Raw genomic sequence first — 23357 nt, 5'->3', positions numbered from 1 at the left:
AGATTAGAGCATGCATAGTCGAATGTATAATTATTGTTAAATATTGTTACCATTATAATTATTATTTAATTGTCTTAGTAAAAAGGGGTATGTGAAGTTTGTATTACAAATAATTGACACTGTAGAATTTCTGTGATTCAGTGACCATTTAATACACCATAGGTAGACATAAACGACCTAGAGCCAGCCTAGCTTCACCAGAAGTGATCATGAACACAGTAAAGTGAAATTGACAATGTCATTAACTCACCACTTTTTAATATTATTTTCTTAAGTACAAACAATGTTGGCAGTTGCATAAGTAAGCATGTAGTCTGTTTTGCCAGTTAGTTGATTAGTCCTTAGAAAGGCATGCGAGCCTTAACATTTTTGAGAAAGCTTGGGTGAAATAATGGGCATTATCAGTGCTCCAAATTTTTTCATTATAAAACAGGCCCTTCTGTTAGCTATGTAAGTAAATATGTAATCCAGGATTTTGTTTATGCCAGCTTTATTCCTATGTAGTTGTTGGTTTTAGGCAGTACTACCTGAAGGACAGGAGAGGAGAAAAGACCTTCTGCCAGGAATGTGGGAAAATTAGAGCCTTGGTTTTCATTTGAAGATGTATTTCACCTATGTGTGAGTGCATCACTGAAAGAAACTTCCTAATAGACCACAGCATTGATGTATGTTGTAAGGTGAGTCATCACTGGGAGCACATCTGTGTCTGAAAAGAACATACCACATCCTATATTCCAAACACTAATAATTGTTTCCCAGAAAAAGTAATCCAGCACAACTCAATCAGGGAACAGACCAATGAACCTTCTACTCTGTGCTGAGCCTAATCTCACCTTACCTCTGAGGGAAATGAGCTCTAATAAGGTATCTTTAGCAGGTGACTATTTAGATGTTGCACACTCCCACCCAAGAAGATCCCATTAACAAGTATTCAATAAGTGAAGGTCTCTGATGGGAGAGGTCAAAATCACAAGAACCAAACTTTAGCATTTAGTCTCGGATATTTCCCTAGCCTGCCAGTGGCTCACGGCGCAGAATCACTATATTCAGCAGTTGAGCCCAGTCATACCTAAAAAGAAACCACAATTGTTCCCACTTAGAAAAAGAAATTCATTGCATCAGAAAATAGGGGCAATACATGTATGTCTGAGGAGCTCATGGCAGATAATCAGGTTATTAGCAAGTTAGAAATAAAAAGGCAGACCTAGTACTGGTAGAGGGGCATAATTTGTATTGTTACTCAGCAAATACAATGGACGGGTTTAGTTGTATCTGCTAAAAAGTCCTACTTCACCACAGGAATTGACACAGCTGACAGTGCAAATAATGAAATTGTCGTGCAATTGTCATGCTTTTCAAAGAGACAATAGCAACCAACAGCTCATTCTCATTTCTGTGGTTGCTAACATCCATGCAGCTTTGCAAATATTCCACCTTCAGCAAATCTTTGGTGCCACCCTAGACTTTGACACGTTTACTGGGCTTAGTGTACTCCAGACATTTGTTCCCATTGTTTCTTAGGCAAAAATGGGGCACAGGTTCTTTTCTAGACTTAAGTCAAGGTAAAGTGCTACTGAAGATCCCAGAAGGGGATCACTCGGCTTATCCTTTGCAAAGAACGAGCAGGATGTCCATGTTTCAACCCATCGGTTGGACCCCAGTTTCTGAAAAACCCTCTCTAGAACTAGGAATCTTTAATCTTGTATCTAATCTGCTCAACCGTGCCAAAGTGATCTCTAGCTATGGTCCTATTTTTTTCTCCTTACAAAGATGACACCCAGGTTGAACTACACATAGATTCTTCCAGCCCCTCAGCAGCTGGTAGACTGTTATGTCTTTATCTGTGGATTATTATATAGATACAATGGTTGTCGGGGAAATTTCAATTGCTTTGGAGTGTTCACAGTATAAATACATTACATGTAACATGTATCCATAATTTAGGAGAGGGAGAAGGAAAAATCAATAAAACACACCCAAGCGAAAAAAAATGTATCGATATTTTTAAAGGGATAACGAATAAGCTAGGCTACAGTGATACAATTGAAAGAATTGTGAAGAAGAAGTGACATGTAAAGGTGAATATAAACGATACACTTAAAATAACAGATAGAGAAATGGTTAGGAGGATACAATTTTTGATTAAGTCCTTTTGATTGTTCACATACGCTTCATGATCATGTATGAGTTAATTTTTTAACTGAAACGTTGTGTAGACTCCTGGTGTGCGTCGACGTTTCGACCCTATGTAAGGCGCAATATTTTTTAAGCGTCACGGCGGGTCTTCCTTGGGACGGTGGGGTAGGTATGTAGCCCTGCGCAAAGGTCAAGATTCACTGCGCGTGCGTTAGGCTTCTAAGTCCAGCAGAGGTCGATATGATTTGACCTCAAGAGATACAAGAATCGTGGAGGTCCGGGATTGTTTCCAAAGGTTAATCCATTTGTGCCAGTCTGGTGATTACCCGATCTGGTGAATGCACGTCTCTCCAGCTCTCAGTCCGGTATCTGTGGAGACCCATCTCTTTGGACTTTAGACTTCTGACTATCTGCATTGGTAATTTTACCAAGCATGCACTGGTTGTTTGTAACCTTGGGTTCCTGCTACTGTTTATGAAGACTTGTTCGTTCCCCACAGCTGTGGGCCGAGGTGAGGTCATGTTATTTCCGTGATGACGTTTTTCTACCCACAGTACTGAGCTCTTTTTTGGATGTTTGGGGGCAATGTGCGTTTAAGCCTTCATAACCTTTGTTCCACAAAAGGTATCCAGGGAAACTTTGGGTCCTTTCCCCCCACATGTTGCGAATTCCAAAGGTACCCAGGGTTTGTGGATTTCCCAAAGGGAACTGAGAAATAGCCACAATATAGCATAATGTTTTTTATTATTTTTAAAGAAAGTGCATATTTTTTTTCTAAAAATGGCAACAACAACAAAAAAATAGTTGTCAAGATTACCACCATCCCTGGTTTCAGGAACAAGCAGAGATGTTAAAAAAAAAAAATTCTTATGAAAACATTTTTTGCTAACTACAATGTTTTGAATTTGCTAAGTGATAATCAATTTTTCCTATTTCATTACTCAGTCAGTCAGTCAAAGCTTTTATTTCGGTAAAATACCATAAAAAGACATAAATACATATATACATTTAAACATGATTAAATAACATTGTGTAGAGTGTAATCCATTAAAACATTAAAATAGTTTCATAAAACATACACAGTAAAAAAACGTGATTTTATCCACAAAAACGAATTAATAAAAATTGATCCAGGGCCAAAGATATACACGTTACACCTCAAAGTACTGTAATGGTAATATAGGTAATACTAAAATCAGGAGAGATGAGTGGCGGAAGACATAAATTTGGACCTTGTAAACCACATTGAGAGAAGAAATTTGGCCATTGCAAACACTATCAATGGAGTAGTATCATATTTCAAAATTCAAAACACCTCCTTATGGTCCCTGAGACCCCTAGACTTGCATAACTGGACGATCCACTTTTTTCTTGCAATAATATATAGAGGGCAGAAGAGAACGACATGCAGCTCTGTTTCACAGGTAGCAGTACATAGAGGACACGAGCTAACGGGATCCACAACGTTGGACCATCTATGTGTGAGATCCCTCAGCGGTAGCGAGCCGTGTCTGAACTGGATGTAGAGTTTCTTTGCCAAAGGTGGTTGGATAACGTCCAGGAAAACTTCAAACTGGGGACTAAACTTAATATCCAGAAAAGTGTCAGTAAGCCTACCCAGGGAGGAGTGGAATAGAATTCCCTTCCTATAAGATTTCAAGACCTCCCGCAGTGAATTCTTCGAGAGTGCACGGCAGGTCTCTTCCGGGGCAGACCATAGGTTCCCCATCCCAATTAAGTTGCAGAGGTTCTTTATGTAGGCAAGCCAAGGGATCTTATCCGATTTTCCCCTTGCCAATATATCACCAAGATCATACCTATAGCTTACCAACTCAGGCGTTGACCAAAGACGCCTCCAGAACTGGAGAGGACGGTTCAGGGCAATCTCTTCTATGGGAACCAGACCCAAATCCCATCTCAAAGGAGTTAATGGGGTGCTGACAGGTAGTTTCAGCAATCTCCTAATAAAGGAGTTCTCAATAGATGTGAGGGAAGCAGGGATGGAATATCCCCATAGTTCAGCGCCATAAAGCGCTCCTCCTCTGGCTTGAGATTTATAGATTTCCATAGGGGGGCCCAAAGGTTTAGACGAGGTGTTGTTAAACACCTTCAAGATACCCCCCACTGATTGGGCTAGTCTCAAATTTGCCTTCGCCAAATGGGACCCCCAATTCATTTTATCATTAAGGGTCACCCCCAAATACTCAAAAGTGGCAACCCTATCCAACTCAACATCTCCCAGTTTAGGATGGGGGCAATTAAATGAATTAGAACCGAAAACCATAAATTTGGTTTTGGAAAGATTCAGTTCCAGATCCCTGATTTTACAAAAGGAGCAGAAGGCCTCTAATGTACGCTGGATGCCCATGTAAGATTGAGATAACAAGAGCGTGTCATCAGCGAACATTAGGGCCGGGACCTTACGCCCCGCCAGTACAGGGGAGTCCAGATTAACGGTGCGCAAAAGATACTCAATCAACCCATTGATGAAAAGGGAGAAAAGGGTGGGGGCCAGGACACAGCCCTGCCTCACACCCTTCTCAACCGGAAATGGCCCAGAGATTTCCCCACATCTCCCGTATCTCACCCTTGCATAGGTGCCTGAGTGGAGGCGTTTGAATAAGTGGCAAAGGTAGGGGGGAGCACCCATCTCTAGCAAAAGGGCCCATAGTTTATCCCTTTGGACCATATCAAAAGCGGACCGAAGGTCCACAAAAATCAAATACAAATTACCAGCACCCATGCTGACTGACTTCCAATAGATCAATAGTAATCTAAATAATTGATCGATAGTGGAAACCTTAGCACGGAACCCCGCCTGAAGGGAGGTTAGAATTTGTTGATCCTCCATCCAGGACTGCAATCTGGATAAGAGGACTCGGGCGAACAGCTTCTGTAAAACATCAATCAAGCTTATGGGGCGGTAATTGGCTGGGTCCAACGGGGAAGATTTTTTATAAATGGGTATAATTTCTGCACCCAACCAGGTGTCCGGGATTCTGAGGCCCTGCAAAATGGCATTAAAATACACACAAATGTAAGGGGCCCAAATTTTTACATCACTTCTGTACAGGTCACCAGGGATCCTGTCAAGCCCCGGGGCTTTCCCTACTGATAGGGAGTTGAGGGCCAATTCTATTTCTAAAAGAGAAAAGGAACGACTCTCAAGTTCTTCCTGGCACAACCGGTCCGTTGCAATATCAATCCGTGAGGTGCCTGGATCAGTGCCACCCGAGGAATTACTGACCGAAAAGAGGGGTTGGAAATGGGCAAGCCAGACCTCCTCGCTGAGATTGGGAATAATTGCAGGGCTACTGGCTACCGTGCCCGTTCGAACAATGTTCCAGAACGCCCTCGAGTCACGGTCTACTAAAGCTTGCAGTAAGTTTTGCCACCTAAGATCCTCCCACTCGGCTTTTGCTTCCTTGATCAGATTTTTGTAGGTGGCCCTCGCCGCCCGGATACTAGACAGGGTACCCTCTTTTACTTCTTTTATCAGGGCAGACTTAGCCCGCCTACAGGAACCATTAAACCAATGCTCGGGCCTAGGGGGCCTTGGTTTTGAGGCAGTAGGGCTATAGAAGAAGCCAGCCAGACTGCCAAGGAGATCCTCGTGAATGGTCTGGAGATCGGGGAGGCGGGACTGCGGGATATCCCCGGTGGGGCTCAAGAGGTGGGAGACTGCTTCCAAGGAGCAGGTCACACTGCTATATATATCAGCAAGCTTTAGGTCGTCAGACGCTACCCTTTCCCACCTAATCCGTCTACCACCTGCCACTAATACCAGATTCTCACTATATGGTGGTAATTGGAGCTTAGAAAGTCCACTGCCACCTATCTTGTTAACTAATTCCAGTGACAGTAGGTTGTGATCGCTATCGACCCGTGGAATAACAGAAAAGGAGGCCAGATGGCCCCAAAATTCCACGTTCACCAGAACATAGTCGATAGTCGAACAGCTCCCGGATCTATTAAAGGTGAAAGACCCCGGCACGTCCGGGCAGAGTCTACCATTGCAGGCCCGCAAGGAGTGTGCAATGGTAAGCTTATTGATCTCAAGGGCTAGAGGGGAAAGGCGTTTGGCAGGATAGGAGATGAGGTCTGGGATTAGATAACTTTCATCCTCATCGCAGGTGGGGGAGGGGATCCCAAAGAGGGGTTCGAAGTGGCAATTAAGATCTGCACCAATTAATTTGTGGGACGCGGGTGGAAGAGAATGTAAAACATTTTCCAGGGCGCCCAAAATCGACAGACCCAACTGTACCGGCTGGGGGCGCAGGTAGACATTTATTACTACCAGCGAATAACTAGTGGGGAAAGTGAGTAGCAGGCATAAAATGTCGGGGGACTTTGAATCTAGTAACTTTACTGAGCACCCCAGGTGTGTTGCAACCCATACTACTAACCCCCCCGAAGGTCTTCCTCTCGCCCCTTGAACTGCTGGGGCCGAAAACGATGCATAACCCACCCTCCATGGTATGGACCGAAGCCAAGTTTCTTGGAATATGCAGATATCGTAATTGTCCATTAGCTCTCCCCACTCGGGGTCAGAGAGCTTGGACTCCAATCCGGCCACATTCCAAGACCCAACTAAAGGTCTTCGGATAGGTGTTCGGGGAGGGCTGTCAGCCAAAGGGGGGGAGGGGGGGGCTGTGGGAAGCAGAATGCTCAAGGGGTACCAACACGGGGCATCCCTCCATGGCGGTGGGGATCAAGAATGAGGGAGAAGGGGGCCCGGGGCCACTCTCCGTGCCAAGAGCAGCCGAGGGAAAAGCCATCACCACACCAGAAACATCCCCAGCCTGGTTCCCCCCCAAAGGCATAAACCCTCCCTTACTAAGACTCAGGGGTGATGGTCAGTCCACAGCGTTGAGCACGCCGAAACGGTTTTCGACCGGGATATTAAAGTAAGAATTATGAGGGGCCTGATGGAAATACGGTAAATCCACTGGATTCGGAGTATTGGAGATGGAATAAAAATACCCCAAATGCGATGTATCAATGGCTCCCCTTTTGTAGAGCCCACCCTGCTCCAGTATGTGTCCTACGACTCTAGGATCCCTGAAGTTGATCAGGACACAATCCCCACCAATGTCCTTTGAGCGGGTCCCCAGCCAGTTAACCCTCCGAACAAAGAGAATCTCCCCTCTCCCTGCTCCCTCCAATGGTCTATTTTTGGACAGCCAGTGGATGACTTTATTTTTCAATTCAGAGTAAGATTCCCCCCTTCCATTCATTAGCGGTGGTACTCCAGTGAGCACGATCACATAAGGTGCTGCCTCCGGGGGAAGCTGTACTAGAGGAAGGGAACCTTCCGGGCTCCGTAGGACTCGGTTCCCCCCCCCCAAGAGGAAGGGTCCTATCCCCGTCCGAGCTCCGAAGAGCTAAATCCCTACAGCTGGAGAACTGCTCACGTGATGAAACAACAATAGGGGCTCGGGGCACAGTCGGGGGCATACGAGAACCAGCAGGAGGGCAAGGGGCAGTTGGGTGCACCGATGGAGGCTGGCCTGGATCCGTAGCTGAATGGTTCGAGGGTGAAAGTGTCTGGCTTAGGGGGGTAGGGTTGTTAAGCGTTACTTGAATACCGGCACCCTCCGTACTACCCATGTTGTGCTTTAGATCAAGGTTTGACTGCTTCTTCCCGAAACCTTTGGTATTAACAAGAGATACCAACCTGTCGATTTTAGATGACAGGGTTTTTAAAAGGAGGTTTAGGGACTGATCTATATGTGTCTGTAGGTCAGTTAATAAAGTAGTCACCCAGGTCGGAGGGATAGTGGTAGGAGGGTGATGGGTCGGGGCCGAGAGGGCAGGGCTGTCTGCAGGGGGGGCTGGTAGAAAACTCCTTTTTCTGAGTTTCTGTTTTTTTTTTCTTGGCTTTACCTGCTTTGTGGGGGCCACAATAGAAACAAAGGAGGATAATGATGGCCCAGCTTCCTCTTGAACTGGCTCATCTATTTGTGCCTGAGCGCACGGTAATTGTGTAAACGAGGGCAACATGGAAGACATCGCATCAGGATCCACCTGGTATGAAGATAAGTCAGCCAATCCATCAGAAGGAGGGGCCATATTAAATGCCGGGGTAATCGACAACCGTCTTTCGGTATTTTCGATGGCTGTAGCCACCACCCCAATTGTCTTCTGTAGCATTTTATCTATCGCTGTGAGACTGGGGATCTGCGGATTGGAGTTGGCTAGCTGTCTGGTCATAGGGCGACTAGCTGTAGGTTTAGAGTGCTTCCCCATAATTCCAATAAAACCAACAGCGAATGAAGAGCAATAAGGAACCTCTGACACAAATACCTAAAATCCAAACAATGTAAGATAAAAGGAACACACTCTAAACAGAGCGAAAGACTGACAAATAGTGGTTAAAATGGCATTAGCCAGTGGGGATTAGTTCAAAACTGTCCCAAAAAGCAGTGCTAAGAGGAGCGGCCCAGCCCGGCCTCCTTTGGCCCCTGACGGCCACAGACGGTCCCGCCCTTGTCCCGGGCTTCTCCCGGCGCCGCCCACGCGCGTCCCGCGCTGCGGGAGCTTTCAGTGCCTTATGTAGGACACCGGCGCGCTAAGATGACATCACGCGCTGCGCCGGTGTCTGGGGGTGCTGGGAATTGTAGTAGTATACACCGCCGTTCCCCTCACGGCACGGGAGTTCAAAGTGATAGGCAGGAAGCAGGTTGCAGGTTTCCCCCACGTGGCAAGCCGTTCCCCTCACGGCAAAATAGAAAAAAGGCAAGTCAAAGCACTCTTTTGCTCCTCCGGCGCGTCCCGCGCTGCGGGAGCTTTCAGTGCCTTATGTAGGACACCGGCGCGCTAAGATGACATCACGCGCTGCGCCGGTGTCTGGGGGTGCTGGGAATTGTAGTAGTATACACCGCCGTTCCCCTCACGGCACGGGAGTTCAAAGTGATAGGCAGGAAGCAGGTTGCAGGTTTCCCCCACGTGGCAAGCCGTTCCCCTCACGGCAAAATAGGAAAAAGGCAAGTCAAAGCACTCTTTTGCTCCTCCGGCGCATTACTATCTACTTGCTGTTTGGAGTGGGAAGGGATGGATATCCATGGGTGAACCTGGAAAGCTGTACATTTCTGAAAACTAGAGAAAATCCCATATTTAAAAAGGGCTCTTTTGTGTAGATCACTCTTGGTTTTCCAAAAGAAACTAATTGTTGAAATAAAAATTAATGAAAGTAAGTCAGAAGAAATTAGTAATGGGTGAAAACATTTTCATCTGTAATTGTTTGCCCGGATGGCTGATTTACAGAAGCAATATGCCATTATGTCCATCAGACCCAACTGGCCACAAGGCTATAGATTGTTTGTTGGTTGTCTGAGAAAACGCAATACTCGGAGCCAACAGCTGAGCTGCAACTGATAATGATTTTTCATTGTGTTGATTATGCTTCAGTTCATGTGGTGAAATCTAATGAAAGAAAAATGGGGATGTAGGAAATCTATGCATTTTTAAAATGTGCCCATGATACTGAGTTTAGGAATAATTGTGATTTGCACAACTGGGGTTACCTTTAATAAAATATGATTCAGAAGGCATTTTGAAAAATGTCTACTTTCTTGAACATTGATTTACATTTGCAAGCCAAACAATTTAGATAAATTGGATTTATAATAACAAATGATAGACTATTCTGTGTATCTTCACTTATTCTGATTAAATCGGTACCCTACTTGTGTGGGTGGTCATATCCCCTGCTACTGGAAGGGCCCCAAAATGCAACTTAGAGACTTGAAATTTTCACCTTGAAAGATTATCCATTTTGGCTCTGTAGGTAGCAGTGATATTTAGGCCCGTTCTTGACCACCACTCAGGGAAACCAGCTAAACTCAAACATTTCTGAAAACTAGACGGGAAAGGTGGTCTAGTGTGGTGGACAATGTTTTCTTACCTAGAATTCCCTGGGAACGTCAAACTTAGTCTGCAATCATGCATTTTACTCGCATGTGTGTGGGGGAAAGTGCTAAAATCTGTAGGGATCAGCGAATTTCCTACAACCCAGCATTTCCACACTTCTGCTGATTAAATTGGTCCCTCATTTGTGTGGCTGGGCCGTTTGCATGTGACACAAACAAATGAAACCTCTGACCAACCATATGAAGTTACTGTGGTATACGCCCATTCTTGTCTCAGGTAGCACCCCAGCTTCCCCTCAGAATATTTAGTAGATTTATTTTAATGAAATGCAAGGCCTGACTATTTCCCTGGTAATCTATTCTCAGTTCTTGCTAGATATTTTGGGTGCTGGAGCAATGTCTGAACCATGAAGTCTCCAGATAGGTGAAGGTTCTATAAATCAATATTGTCGCATGTGTCTTGGGGTATGGGCATCAGCACTGGAACCTCATGAATGATCCTTTTACGGAAGTCTGGTTATTGCATTTTACATGTTCTTTAACCCCTTCAGTGCCCATGACGAGATAGTCTTGTCATGGAGCGCGGTTGCGCTGTGCCCATGACGAGACTATCTCGTCATGAACCCCGCCCGCTAATGAAAGGCCCGGCACAGGGCGAGGAAAGAGCGGGGCACTGAAGAGGTTAAGTGAACATTTGTGAACTTTGCTATGGCGCATCATGATTAGGGAATTGCTTAGTGCTTCTTGGTTTCAATAATGAATAGACTGCTGTTCTGGACGCTTTCTTCAATTAAAGGTTGTAGCTTGCCTCTGAGAAAAAGTTGGTAAGAACTGCATTTGTACATAATTATTAATCTAGAAGCTTCTAAATATGAAAACAAATTGGAATCATCCATATATTTAAACTACAGAACCTGTGAAAAAGCTCACGAATGTGCCATAAATGTCAAATAGTGAGAGTGTGATAAACAAGATAAATTAATTTAAGTTAATATAAATTATTCTGCATGTGGCCACTGCAAGTGTTTTCATACCAGCAAGTAGGTTTAAGTCACCTAGTCCTCTCAATTGAAGACATGAGAAGTCTATAAAAATGCCTGATAAAAAGATGGACATTGAACATTCGCACCAGTGGAGATATGTGCCTCTTTTCACTCCTAGTTAGCAGATTTCCTGGTTGTGGTTGTTATGCCTTACTACATGTATGGGTTTAACGGAAGCCCGTTAACTATACCACTGGGTCATTATGTTCCTTTAACAGATCAATGTTGGTTAACATCCACGAATGGAAGCAAGTTGTCAGGGCTTCCAATATCCTTCCCACGCCAAAGCTTTTAGCTCCAAGGTGAAGAAAAGTTTTTTGTGGCTAAGGATCTTTGAGAATGTTTGTGCCAAGATGCAAATGTAGATTTCTGGCTGGCAGCAGCCTTTCTCCTAGTGCTTCTCAGGCCATTCCATATGCGTGATAGCAGATATGTGTGTGCCAGACAACTGCTTACACAAAGGCTTTCTGTCTTTCTTGCATTTCATTCATTTGAGGGCTTGCACTCTGCAGATGAGAGAAAAAGTGTGATGCCATGCGAGAATTCCACTTTCTGTCCCGCTTCCAGTCTCCAAGTCTCTCTGAAAGTACTTTGTTTAGTCCGTAGGCCCCTGGGGAAGTACAATGACTGCCTTGTTTGGAATAGTTACAGTATTTGCTGGCATGGTGGACTTAATTTGTTTCCGGCTTGCACAAAACACTGATGCTGTTTCTCTTGTGCAGCTTCTAAGTGCAAGAATTGCCTATTGTATAATATAGCCCTCTCCGCCTTGACTAGGAAGCCAGTAGACGATAGAGGTGTTGGGGGGTGGAAAGGCCCTCCCTAACCTGAGGCTGTATTACTCGGCAACGCAATTGCTGATCGTCAACAACTAGACTTTAGCAACACAACAGGAATCGTCAACATATGCAAATAGGAGAGTCATGGATCAGGGAAGGTATCCCTGTCAGCTGTATGTGACTGGCAAGGGAATACGATTGCCAGGCCCAACCGCTATGTTGGTCAAGATTTGTCAATAAGCGATGAGGGCACTGGGGTGGAAGGACCGGGTAATGCTTGAAACACCACTCTGGGAATCTGCTATATTGGCACGACTGCGACAGGTGGAAGGCCATAAGAAGTGGGACCTGCTGGGCATTTCGAAATTGGTGAAGTTTGGAGAGATGGTACAGTTTCCTGAAATCTGGGGACATTTTGAACTGATCAACTGAAAAAGAAACTCAACGGCGGGCTTATAGAGCTGCATCTCACACTACGTTTGTATAATGTTGGTGTCCTGCGCACTGCCACTCCAGCCCCCACCATTGTGGGGTGCCTCTGGTTCCCAGATCCTTAAATGATACGACGTATGAGGGTGCGCCAGATAATGAAGTCCAATAAAAATCCTGTACTTTTCAAAATCTTTATTTATTTTAAATTTTCAATGCATCCACATCAATAATCATATACAGAGTTCAGCCAGCGTGTTTCGTTCCAAATAATAGGAACTTCGTCTGGGCTTAGAAATCAAAGGTATCCTATTTCACTGTCAAACAATATTCTTGTACCAGCTTAATGAGCTGGATAGTTCGAGAATTCCCTGGGCATCATCATGCCCACGACACAATACCTTAATAAGTATGTAGTTTCCAGCGTTGTCCTGGAAACCCATTTTGAACTGAAAAATAGTTAATTTCCTCAGTTCCTACAGGTGAAACACATCCTACAGGGCTATAGTGACTTCCAAGTGACACAGCAAAAGAGACACCTGTTGAAGATTAGAATACTGGGGACCCCACTAAATAATCACGCGATTTCGCAGATTTGTGCTATGCTGCTCATGAATAGTGTGCCACCCCTTGATGCCCTGCACAGCAAATGGAAACAGGTGGTTTGCAGAGATTGGAGATGACCCATGGGGGGAGGCCTGTAGAGATCTTCTAGACGTGGCAATCTGAACAGGATTCTGGCTGGTCCAGCTGAGGATTTTTTAAAGGCATAATATATGAGAACCCGATTGTACAAGATGGGAAGAGTGGGCAATGTCCAATGCCCTAGGAGGTGCAGACAGCGGGGAACACCAGTTCATACTTTGTGGGATTGCCTGAGGATACAGGGATACAGTGAAGGATGGATATTCCTGTTCAGTTATTACTCCATTGTGCTTGCCCCCAGATGGCAATGCTGGGCCTTTGGGGGAGCAGACAGTGGACAGATAGAAGCTTCTTATTTGTAATGAGGCACTGATAGTGGTGAGAGACTTTGTGCGATATTGGGGAGAGGCAACAATTACAGTGTTTGAATTGGAATCCAATTTACACTGTATATATGAGAGCAGAAGTCTAGCGGGACAGGGACTGTCCTCACAAGTTTAATAAAATTTGGGGTCTACGTACAAGTTCAAAGGAGGATCCGAACTGAACGGGGTTTGGATGATGTGTCTGGGTGCAAAAGGTTGAGGCGAGGACAGAACCACAGGTACATGCTCTTTTTGGTGGCCATTAGTCAGGGTTGTGGACTGCCGACTTGATCTAACATTTTCAATGTGGTGAATGAGTAGATATGGGCCACTGTATGACATTGTATTTCTATGCTTACAGTTACAGCTTTACCTCTGAATGTTGTTATAAAACCTAATAATCAGATTTTTAAAAAAAGAATTGCCTATTGTCAATGTTCTTGATGCAGAGGTGTTGATGGCAAGACTGCCAAGCTCATCTACTATGCCCGTGCACCTGCTTCCAGCACCAATGTAAAATTCTTCTCTGCCTCTGTTTGATCATAAATCGTGCTTCATCTTTTTGGGTGTTTTTCTGCCTAAGGCTTTTCTTTTCCACTTCAGATTTAAAAGACCATCAATACAATACTCACAACTTTTAATACAACGGGCTGCAATGCCTGGTGATAACCAACAGAACAGTGTACTGTTAACATTTGTAATGATACCAACTTTCTCTTTTTAAGTTGTATGATTTAGCTAATTCTCTTGAAAGTCTATTTTCATCTGCCCATTTCAGTCTAAAAAGTATGTGTTTGATAGTTCTGTCTCTTCCTTTTTCACACCTCTTTGGATCCATGAGAAGTTATGGTAAGACAAAAATGGCAGAGCAATAGCTAGTTTGCCTCTTTAGCCGTTTACTATGGCTGATCAAGGAACCATGAAGAGCTGAGTTGTTTTTTTAATTTCTATGGTTCCCATTGGGCCATAGAAAGACTACAGAGGCAAGAAAGAGACCCCTGGCTCTGTAGACAAGTAGGTTGAAACCACATGTATCCTAGCTTAAAGAAATGACATTTTAGCTCTGGTGTGTATTCAAAACCTTACAAGTTAGTGAGGAGAAATAATTAATAGTCAGTTAGTGCAATGCCTCACTTCTTTACATAACTTCAACGCGCTTGTTACACAAATCGCCCAATGTTTTCCCCATGATGCTTTCAAGACAGGAAATATCTTCCTCAATTGTGGACCTTGATGTGACTTTGGAATTTGCTGTCTGATACCCATCGTCCATTCCAGGGTAGGACCAGCAAGAAGACGGTCTTCCATCTTATATACTACAAGCTCCAAAAATATGCCCTCATTCAAAATTACCAGCCTGGGGTTAAACCCAAGTACAGTAGAGACCGTAACCATCCACATGGTCAATAATATTTAACAGATCTATGGCAATAGAGACCCTTGCCATCCCAATCTTTTCATCCTCTATGCGGTCTTCAAAAGTCAATCGTTTTGTTATCAGTGAAACCTCCATATCCCAGGCGGAATCCAAAGATATCGTCTTGCAATAGTTTGAGTCACACATAGAGAACAGAGCAGAACTGGAGCAGACGACTGCCTCCTGATGGGCGTCTATGCTTGTCGCTTGTGAGTTTGCCAAAGGTTTCATTTTCTCACCAATGATCTGCAGCCAGTATAGGGCTTGCTATGGGACTCATGGGAGTCCCGCTGGCTGACAACGATGCCCAGAACCTATAACAAGCCTGGGCAGGCAACCACACCTGCAAACCTCCTCTGGCTAAAATAATGATTGCCTGGGAACTGCCTTTCTCCAGTGTAGTGCTGGAGATGTATTGGGAGCTCATTGCCGGGGACTGCAAAAAGGTCATCAATAGCATCAAACCCCTTTCAACCTCAATCTAAGTTGCAAGTGGTGTGCAACCTGAATACTGAATAACATGCAGGTTTGCTCACCTACTCACCGATCCTGGAGTAATCTCTTAGACAAAGAGTCTAGCTTTTTTGAGATGATACATAACTAACGTCTTAGCAACTGAGTCAGACAATTATTAAACAATTGGATTATGAAAGTTCTGAGTTCAAAATTATGTAAGCATTGACCTGGAAACTGGCAGTTTATGCTTACCGCCCATTCTGGAAATCATTGCAATTCTGAGATGTTTCTTTTGCATTGAATAAAATACAGTTTACCAGATGTCATATACCAGGTTTCCGAAGCCTGTTAGGAATCATGCAATGCAATTTAGTGCAATTTAGCTCTCCTGAAAAAAGTGCTCATAGTCCTGGGTGTTCAATATTAGGTTTGTGATTACTGAATGTTGCAGCCTACCTTGTTATATTAATGTTGCATTTTCTGAAGAAATGTTAACACCATTATTGTTTATTTACAACAGAATGTGACATTTGGTTTCCTTGTTTGTGTAATTTAAAATAATATTTTGTCACTCATTTTGGGGACAACATTGTTGGCCTTGGGCGAAATTAAACTAATTTGAATTGTCTGTGATGGAGTGATTTTTACAGGTTATATATTGATCAGTAAATTATTTTTTGCACATTTATTGTTTGCCTTTGAATGTCAGTTGATATAACCATTTTTGCTGTTTTTTTCTATTGCTTGTACAAGTTGCTGTGTAACTATATTTACATTAAAACCAGGCCTGGGCGGAGTTCTGCTTCATGGAACTCCGCGAAGTGCTGAAAAACCTTGCTGTGCTCCTCAAAGTTCCACCAGCCGAGGAGTCTGTTAAATCTCACTGCTTGCAGTGATTGTTAGCACCAGGAGTTTGTCCATGCTGTAAAATCAGTACGAACGACACTACGTATCATGCCAGAGTGCGTTGCTGCTTTCTGCTGCTCTATTGGACATTGTACTTGAGCGGCAGCTTCCTCAGCACGAGTGGCAGATTTCTCAATGCGATTGGGCCACCCCTGCCGCAATCGCCTGCGTTGAGAAATTTCGCTGGGAGGAGGTCTAGCATGTAATTTTTTCTTGCGTACCTAAAGTTGGCATGCTGCTCGGGAGAAAAAACTCAGCTCTGTGTCACTTGGTAGAGTTTTAGGGAATTCTGGGCGGAATGGACAAAACTCTGCGAACACCGAATGCGGAGCGTAATTCTTCTCCTACCCCTATTCAAAACTGGTGGCTCATTGAGGACTGTTCTCCTACTTTCCGTGCTATTTAAACATGTATAATTTCTCTTACTTGATGTACAATTCAATTTTATTAGCAGTGATCAAGTATATAAAAATATATGTGTGTGTGTGTTAAACAATTGAAAAATACAAGTACTTAGTCACTTTAGAATATATACCCCTCAAGTAAGTCAAACACATAAAAGCCATTACAATAGCCTGATCTCAGGGCTAAAACTTACTTATGGACAGAAAGATATATTGTGCAGTACAGTAATGGTTGTGCACTTCGGAGGTTTTCGAGACCCGTTTGCAAAAAGTGCTGTCCCAGTTGTCCACCAACTCTTTGAAAAGCCATTGATTCATTTGGAACAAATTCTAGAGTTTTCTCCGTTCAAAAAGGGTCACATATAACATTCCACAATTTATGGGTTTTAGCCTAGCCCATTGCAGCAGAGAGGCAGTGAATATTGGTTAGGCGATCTTCAGTGAATATTAGCCACGTTTAGTGTAGAGAAGGTGCATCATATGTTTCAGAACATTTCTGATTACCTTAACCAAATCTAATCTCATAGATTTACTTTTCAAGTACTTAACACAGAGGAGACTAGTGTTACCATAGTCTTTCAGTCCTCTTAGGAGGTGCTATAGCCCCACAGGGTAATGTCTTAGTGGCAACAGATAAGAGAGCAGGAATATGCATGCTCTGAGTAGTCCATAATCTGAAAGAGACATGTTAGTGATAGATTCCTTACCTTAGAATTACCCCCAGGCATCGGACTGGATCCGGAAAGTTTTCGTCAGCAGTACCCCTGCACGTCGAAAGGTGGCGTTGTGCGGCTATCCGTCCGTCATAGGCGTCATGATCACCAGGATGACGTCGCGGCAGCTACTTAGATGCCGCCCTCGCGAGTTGACATCAGTTCTTTCTTTTTCCGTGCCAGCAAGCGCAGATCCGGAGAGAGTGGTACCCCAGTCAATTTTTGACTGAGTTTTTGAGGACTTTTTGTCTCTGTTCTTTTGAGTCTTTGACTCCTGGTGTATAGGGTTGTCCGGTTTCAATTCTTGCAAGGCTTGTCCCCGCACGATGTCGATGACGGACCCACACTGCAAGTGTCTCTACTGCCTGGGGCGCAACCACAACCCCGCGTCGTGCCCCGACTGCCTGGCCATGGCTCCAAAAACTTTGCGGGAGCGGTCCCGAAAGTTCCTTGTGGCTCGGGAGTCGGCTCCGCGCCGTTCCAGGTTCCGGTCCCGTGGGAGTTCGAGGGACCGGTCGCAGATCCACCACCATCGTTCGACGAAGTCTTTGCACTCTGGGTCAGGTAAGGCGAAGTATAAGAAGTGAAGCAACGTCGCTCTTTGCCTTGCCTGTCGCACGACACTGCTGAGGGCGTGAGTGGTGCCACCCCCATGGCTTCGGCAGAGCCTACGCAGTTGCCAACGGCCTACCCGCCCTTTCCGGGTCCGTCTGTGACTCTGGCCCAGCTGCAGGAATTTCTATCAGCCATGGCCCGCCTATTTGGCTTGTCGGGCCCCGGCGGCGTGACTTGGGGCCCGCGGGTCCGACTGGGGGTCCTCGCCCTTCTTCACCGCCGGCCCCAACGTCGCACCTCTCATGGATCAATGGATCAATGCATGGATCCCAGCCGATGTCCGTTGGCCTCGTACGACCTCCACTGACATCGACGTCCACGGCACCGCCTCTGGCGTCAGCCGGCTCCCCGACTGATGCCATCCCCGGCTTCCACCCTGACATGGAGACAGTGCCGGACCGGTGTCGATCGATGCCGATTCTGACGCCGATGGGGAATTTCTATCCCTTTATCCATCCTCCTCCTCCTTTTCCACCTACCCAGCAGGTTGCGGAGGACGGGGAGGACTGGGAGGGGTCTGAAGACCCTCTCACAGCCCAATGCGAGTTAGACTTTGACTGGGAAGAGGATTTGGAGAAGGGGTTTTTCTCCAGAACCTGGCACCTTCTACCGTGGCTCCCTACAATGGCCGTCAGGACTAACCTCCTGACGGAAGTGCTTCGGCCGGCGGCTTCCTCTGCGGAGCCACTGCTTCCCTTCAATAACACACTTTCAGACGTTCTTTTGGGCACGTGGTCCAGGCCCAACACAGGGGCTCCTGTGGATAGGAACGTGGCCGGACGCCATTGCCCGGCCCCGGGTGACCCCATTTTCCTCTCCCAACACCCTACCCCTGAGAGTTTGGTTGTCCAAGCCTCTGCGTTCCAGAGGCCATTCCCTTCCGCACCTCCGGATAGGGAATGCAAGAAACTGGAGCAGTTTGGGAAGAAGATTTTCTCTTCCGCCAGTTCAGGATTGCGGTCTGTGGACACCGCATGCCTCTTCGGCCATTATTCCCACTCTGTGTGGGATATGGTGGCGCAGGTGCTGCCTCAGTGTCCGGAGGAGGCCCGGACGGTGCGTTCCCAAGCTATTGCTGAGGGGAGAGACGCAGCCAAGTTCACGATTCGCTGGGCAGAGCGATTTCCACGACAGTGGCGCTACGCCATCACGCCTGGCTGAGGACAACTGGCTTTTCTGGGAATGTCCAGAATACTCTGATGGACATGCCTTTTGATGGCACTCGCCTTTTTGGCAACAAGGCAGACAGTGCATTGGAGCGCTTTAAGGACTAGCGGGCTACGGCCAAGTCCTTGGGCCTTTCGGCCACGCGCACTCCTTCGGCTTCTGCTTTTCGTGGCCAAGTAAGGGGCGCCCGAACATGTTTGTTTCAAAGCCACAGGCCTGCGCAGCAACAGTCTCAGCGCAGCTGCAGATGTTGTACCCGCCGAGGTGGGTCACAGGACCAGCGGGCGAGTCAGTCCACCACACCCCCTGCCACCACTGCTGCCAAACCTTCCTAGTCCGGTGTTTTAGACCCACCAAACGCCAGTGGGTGGCAGGATTCGCCATCACCTCCCCCACTGGTGCACCATCACTTCGGACAGGTGGGTTTTACAGATAGTCTGAAGGAGCTACTCCCTCCCCTTCGAGTCTATCCCTCCAGCCTGGCCACCTCAGTACCACCGCATATCGGGGGATCACTTGGCACTTCTTCAGCAGGAAGTTGTGGCCCTCTTGGCCAAGGGGGCCATTGAGCGCATTCCGATGCCAGAAGTAGGTCGCGGTTGTTACTCCCACTACTTCTTGGTTCCAAAGAAGGACAGGGGCCTGCGTCCTATCTTATACCTTTGGAACATCACTCGCTTCCTCCGGAAGGAGAAGTTTAAGGTGCTCATACTTGCTCAGGTCTTGTCTGCCATAGACCCGCAAGACTGGATGGTAGCGTTGGACTTGCAGGATGCTTATTTTCATATCCCCGTCCTGCTGACCCACCGGTGTTACCTGCAGTTCACGCTAGGCCACGAGCACTTTCAGTTCACCGTGCTCCCTTTTGGCCTTACCAGCGCCCCTCGGGTGTTCACGAAAGTGATGGCGGTGGTCGCAGCTCATCTGCGCAGATCAGGGGTTTCAGTCTTCCCCTAGCTCGACGACTGGCTGTTGAAGGCGGGCTCGCCCCAGGCAGTCATTGCCCATCTCCAGACTACGGCCGACCTCCTGCATTTGCTGCGGTTCTCCATCAACGTGCCGAAGTCGCACCTGATTTCCTCTCAGAAGCTCCTCTTTATCGGAGCGGTTCTGGACACAGCGCAGTTTCGGGTTTATCCTCCCGAACAGCGAGTCCCGGACATTCGGGCTATGATCCGATCTTTTGGCTGGCTATGATCCGATCTCTCTGCCCTTGTCCTGGGTTTCGGTCAGGAAGACCTTGAGGCTGCTGGGCCTCAAGGCCTCCTGCATCCTGCCGACCAATCATGCCAGATGGCATATGCAGGCTCTGCAGTGGGACCTGAAATTCGTGGGCGCAGAATCAAGGGGACCTGTCCTAGTACGTAAAGATCTCGGAGGGCACTGCACAATAGTTGCAGTGGTGGCTCACGAACCAACATTGGGTCAGTGGCAGATCACTCTCCCTTCCCCAACCGGAGCACACAGTGGTGACAGATGCATCCCTTCTGGGATGGGGTGGCCACATGGGAGAGGCGGAGATCAGAGGCCTCTGGTCTCCGGCGGAGTCCAGGCTCCATATCAACCTTCTGGAACTCCGGGCGATCCTACTTGCACTGAAGGCATTCCTTCCCTCTGTCAAGGGGAGAGTAGTGCAGGTGTTCACAGACAACACCAATGCCATGTGGTACTGCAACAAGCAAGGCGGGGTGGGGTTGTGGACCCTGTGTCAGGAGGCTCTTTGTCTCTGGACATGGCTGGAACGTTAAGGCATTTTCATGGTGGTTCAACACTTAGCAGGTTCTTTGAACACCAGGGTAGACAAACTCAACCCCAGGTGCATGATGGATCACGAATGGCGTCTTAACTCCGAGGTGGCGCAAGGTCTCTTTCAACAGTGGGGAGAGCATTGGTTAGATCTATTCGCCACCGAAGGGAACGCGCAATGTCAGCAGTTCTGCGCGTTGGATTTTCCAAGGCAAAACTCGCTCGACTACGCTTTTCGTTACGAGTGGAGTTGCGGTCTGTTGTACGCCTTTCCGCCTATACCACTTCTGCCCAGAGTGCTGAAGAAGATCAGGCGCGACTGGGCCCAAGTCATTTTTGTGGCTCCGGACTGGGCTCGAAGAGTTTGGTATTCCGGGCTACTCAGTATGAGCGTGGATCACCCGATCCGACTGCCTCTTCGGGAGGATCTTCTGTCGCAGCAGCTGGGTACGGTCCTCCACATGAACCTGTCCAGCCTCCACCTCCTTGCGTGGAGATTGAGCGGCGACAGTTGATTCTATATGACTTACCTCCTGAAGTCTGATATCATTCTGGCTGCCAGGCGTCCCTCCACTAAATTGGTATACGCCTGCAGGTGGAACAAATTTGTGGCATGGTGCACAGCAAAGGCTGTGGATCCCTTTCTGCCCCTCTTTCAGAAGTCCTTTTGTTCCTTCTTTCTTTGGCCCGGCAGGGCGCTGCTCTGGGCACTATTAAGGGCTACCTTTCAGCAATTTCGGCCTTTCTCAGGCTCCCTGATCGGCCCTCTCTTTTCAAGTCCCTTTTCGTAAGTAGATTTCTCAAAGGCATAACTCATATTTTCCCTCCTAATCCGTTTGTGATGCCGCAGTGGGACTTAAATCTGGTTCTTACTTATTTGATGTGAGCTCCTTTTGAGCCATTTTACAACTGTCCTCTTCGTTTACTGACTTTAAAGCCTACTTTCCTGGTGGCCATCACCTCCACTAGGCGCGTGAGTGAGCTCCAGGCTCTTTCCTGTAAACCTCCTTTTCTGTCTGTTCATCCGGACAAGGCTGTGCTTTGCACTTGTCCTTCCTACTTGTTAAAGGTTGTTACTGCCTTCCACATCGGTCAAACTATCCCCTTGCCCACTTTATTTCCGCCTCCGCACCCTTCCAGAGAGGAAGAGAAGCTCCACCGTCTGGACCCAAAAGGTGCGCTCTCATTTTACCTGAATCGCACACAACAGTTCCGGGTGGATGACCAGCTCTTTGTTAGCTACGTAGGCGCCAAGAAAGGCCAGGCTGTACACAAGAGGACTATCTCCTGCTGGGTCATCTTGTGTATCAATGCCTGTTATTCTCTGGCTAAAAAGGTGGGGTTGCGCACCCATTCTACCAGGGCGACAGCAGCTACTACTGCATTGCGACGTGGTGTCCCCCTGCAAGACATCTGTCAGGCAGCCACATGGGCCTCTCTGCACACTTCTAATAAGCATTATTACCTTGGCAGTCAAGTCCGTAGAGATGGCTTCTTTGGCCGTTCTGTTCTCCGTGACTTTCTGGTGTGATTTTGGTTCGCAGACCCACCACCAGGGTTGGTATTGCTGGGGTATCTATTCTAAGGTAAGGAATCTATCACTAACGTGTCCCTTTCAGATCCACAAGTTACTTACCTTCGGTAACGATATATCTGTAAGAGTCATTAGTAATCTGCAAACTGATTTCTAGGGTTAAGGTCATCCCTTTCCGGGCCCTAGTTTCAATGGACAAGTGGTCAGTATCTTGCATGGCTTTGCGTTCCTGGTGTGCAAAGTCGTGTACAGAACTGACATCAGCACGCGAGGGCAGCATCTAAGTAGCAGCCGCAAAGTCATCCCGGCGATCATGACGCCTACGACGGATGCGGAGCCGCACGAGGCCGCTGCTGACGAAAACTTTCCGAATCCAGTCTGACGCCTGGGGGTAATTCTAAGATAAGGAATCTATCACTAACTAATGTCTCTTACAGATATATTGTTACCAAAGGTAAGTAACTTGTGCTTTAAACTCAGAGATCTATACAGTTGATCCCTTTTAAGGATTTTGATGTGAATTCCATGGAGTTACCAAAGATTGGAAAGTTAGGAATTTATCTGACCTATATATGGCTGCAAATTAATCTTGTCCAGGTGTTAGCTTATAACTTTCCAGGCCAGTTATGCTACCAGAGCCATCATTAAATAATTTCCAAAATAGGCACGGCATGTTTCCATATTACATAGTTCCATTATTTTTCACTTACCATTTTCTTTTAATAAATAATCACATTTTTCATAGACTGCTTCAGTGACTTGAGAATGTGAGTACACATCAGGGGGGCAATATGAGTCACTGGTGCATCCATACAGGGAGTGAAGATGTGCATGTTTTATCTTGAATATGAAAGTCACCCCATCCATTGTGAAGGGATTTAAAAAGGAACTTAGATTCAAAATGTTACATTCTAAATAATAGGTTCCAAAGCACATTTGCTTTTATTTTTTATTCTAGAGTCCCCTTTTCAGGATACACAGACCCTCACCAGCCTAAGTGGCATACTTCATCATGTCATCCTCCTTGTTGGGGGAGGTGTGCAATAACCAAGGAGCTCCACAAGAAGAGCACTTTTCGGAGATCCTTTATGTACTCACAAGATGAATATTTCTCGTGTCTGAGAGATTTAT

General features: G+C 46.4%; 1 protein-coding gene across 1 annotated transcript in view; it reads left to right on the top strand.

The window, feature by feature from the left end:
• The window catches only part of DOCK5 (dedicator of cytokinesis 5), a 923455-nt gene that overhangs the window by 382106 nt on the left and 517992 nt on the right, over positions 1 to 23357 (top strand). The window lies entirely within an intron of this gene.

Source organism: Triturus cristatus, chromosome 11 (assembly GCF_964204655.1).
Source record: "Triturus cristatus chromosome 11, aTriCri1.1, whole genome shotgun sequence".
In the NCBI taxonomy this organism is placed as follows: Eukaryota; Metazoa; Chordata; class Amphibia; order Caudata; family Salamandridae; genus Triturus; species Triturus cristatus.
This window is presented reverse-complemented; position numbering and strand designations above follow the sequence as displayed.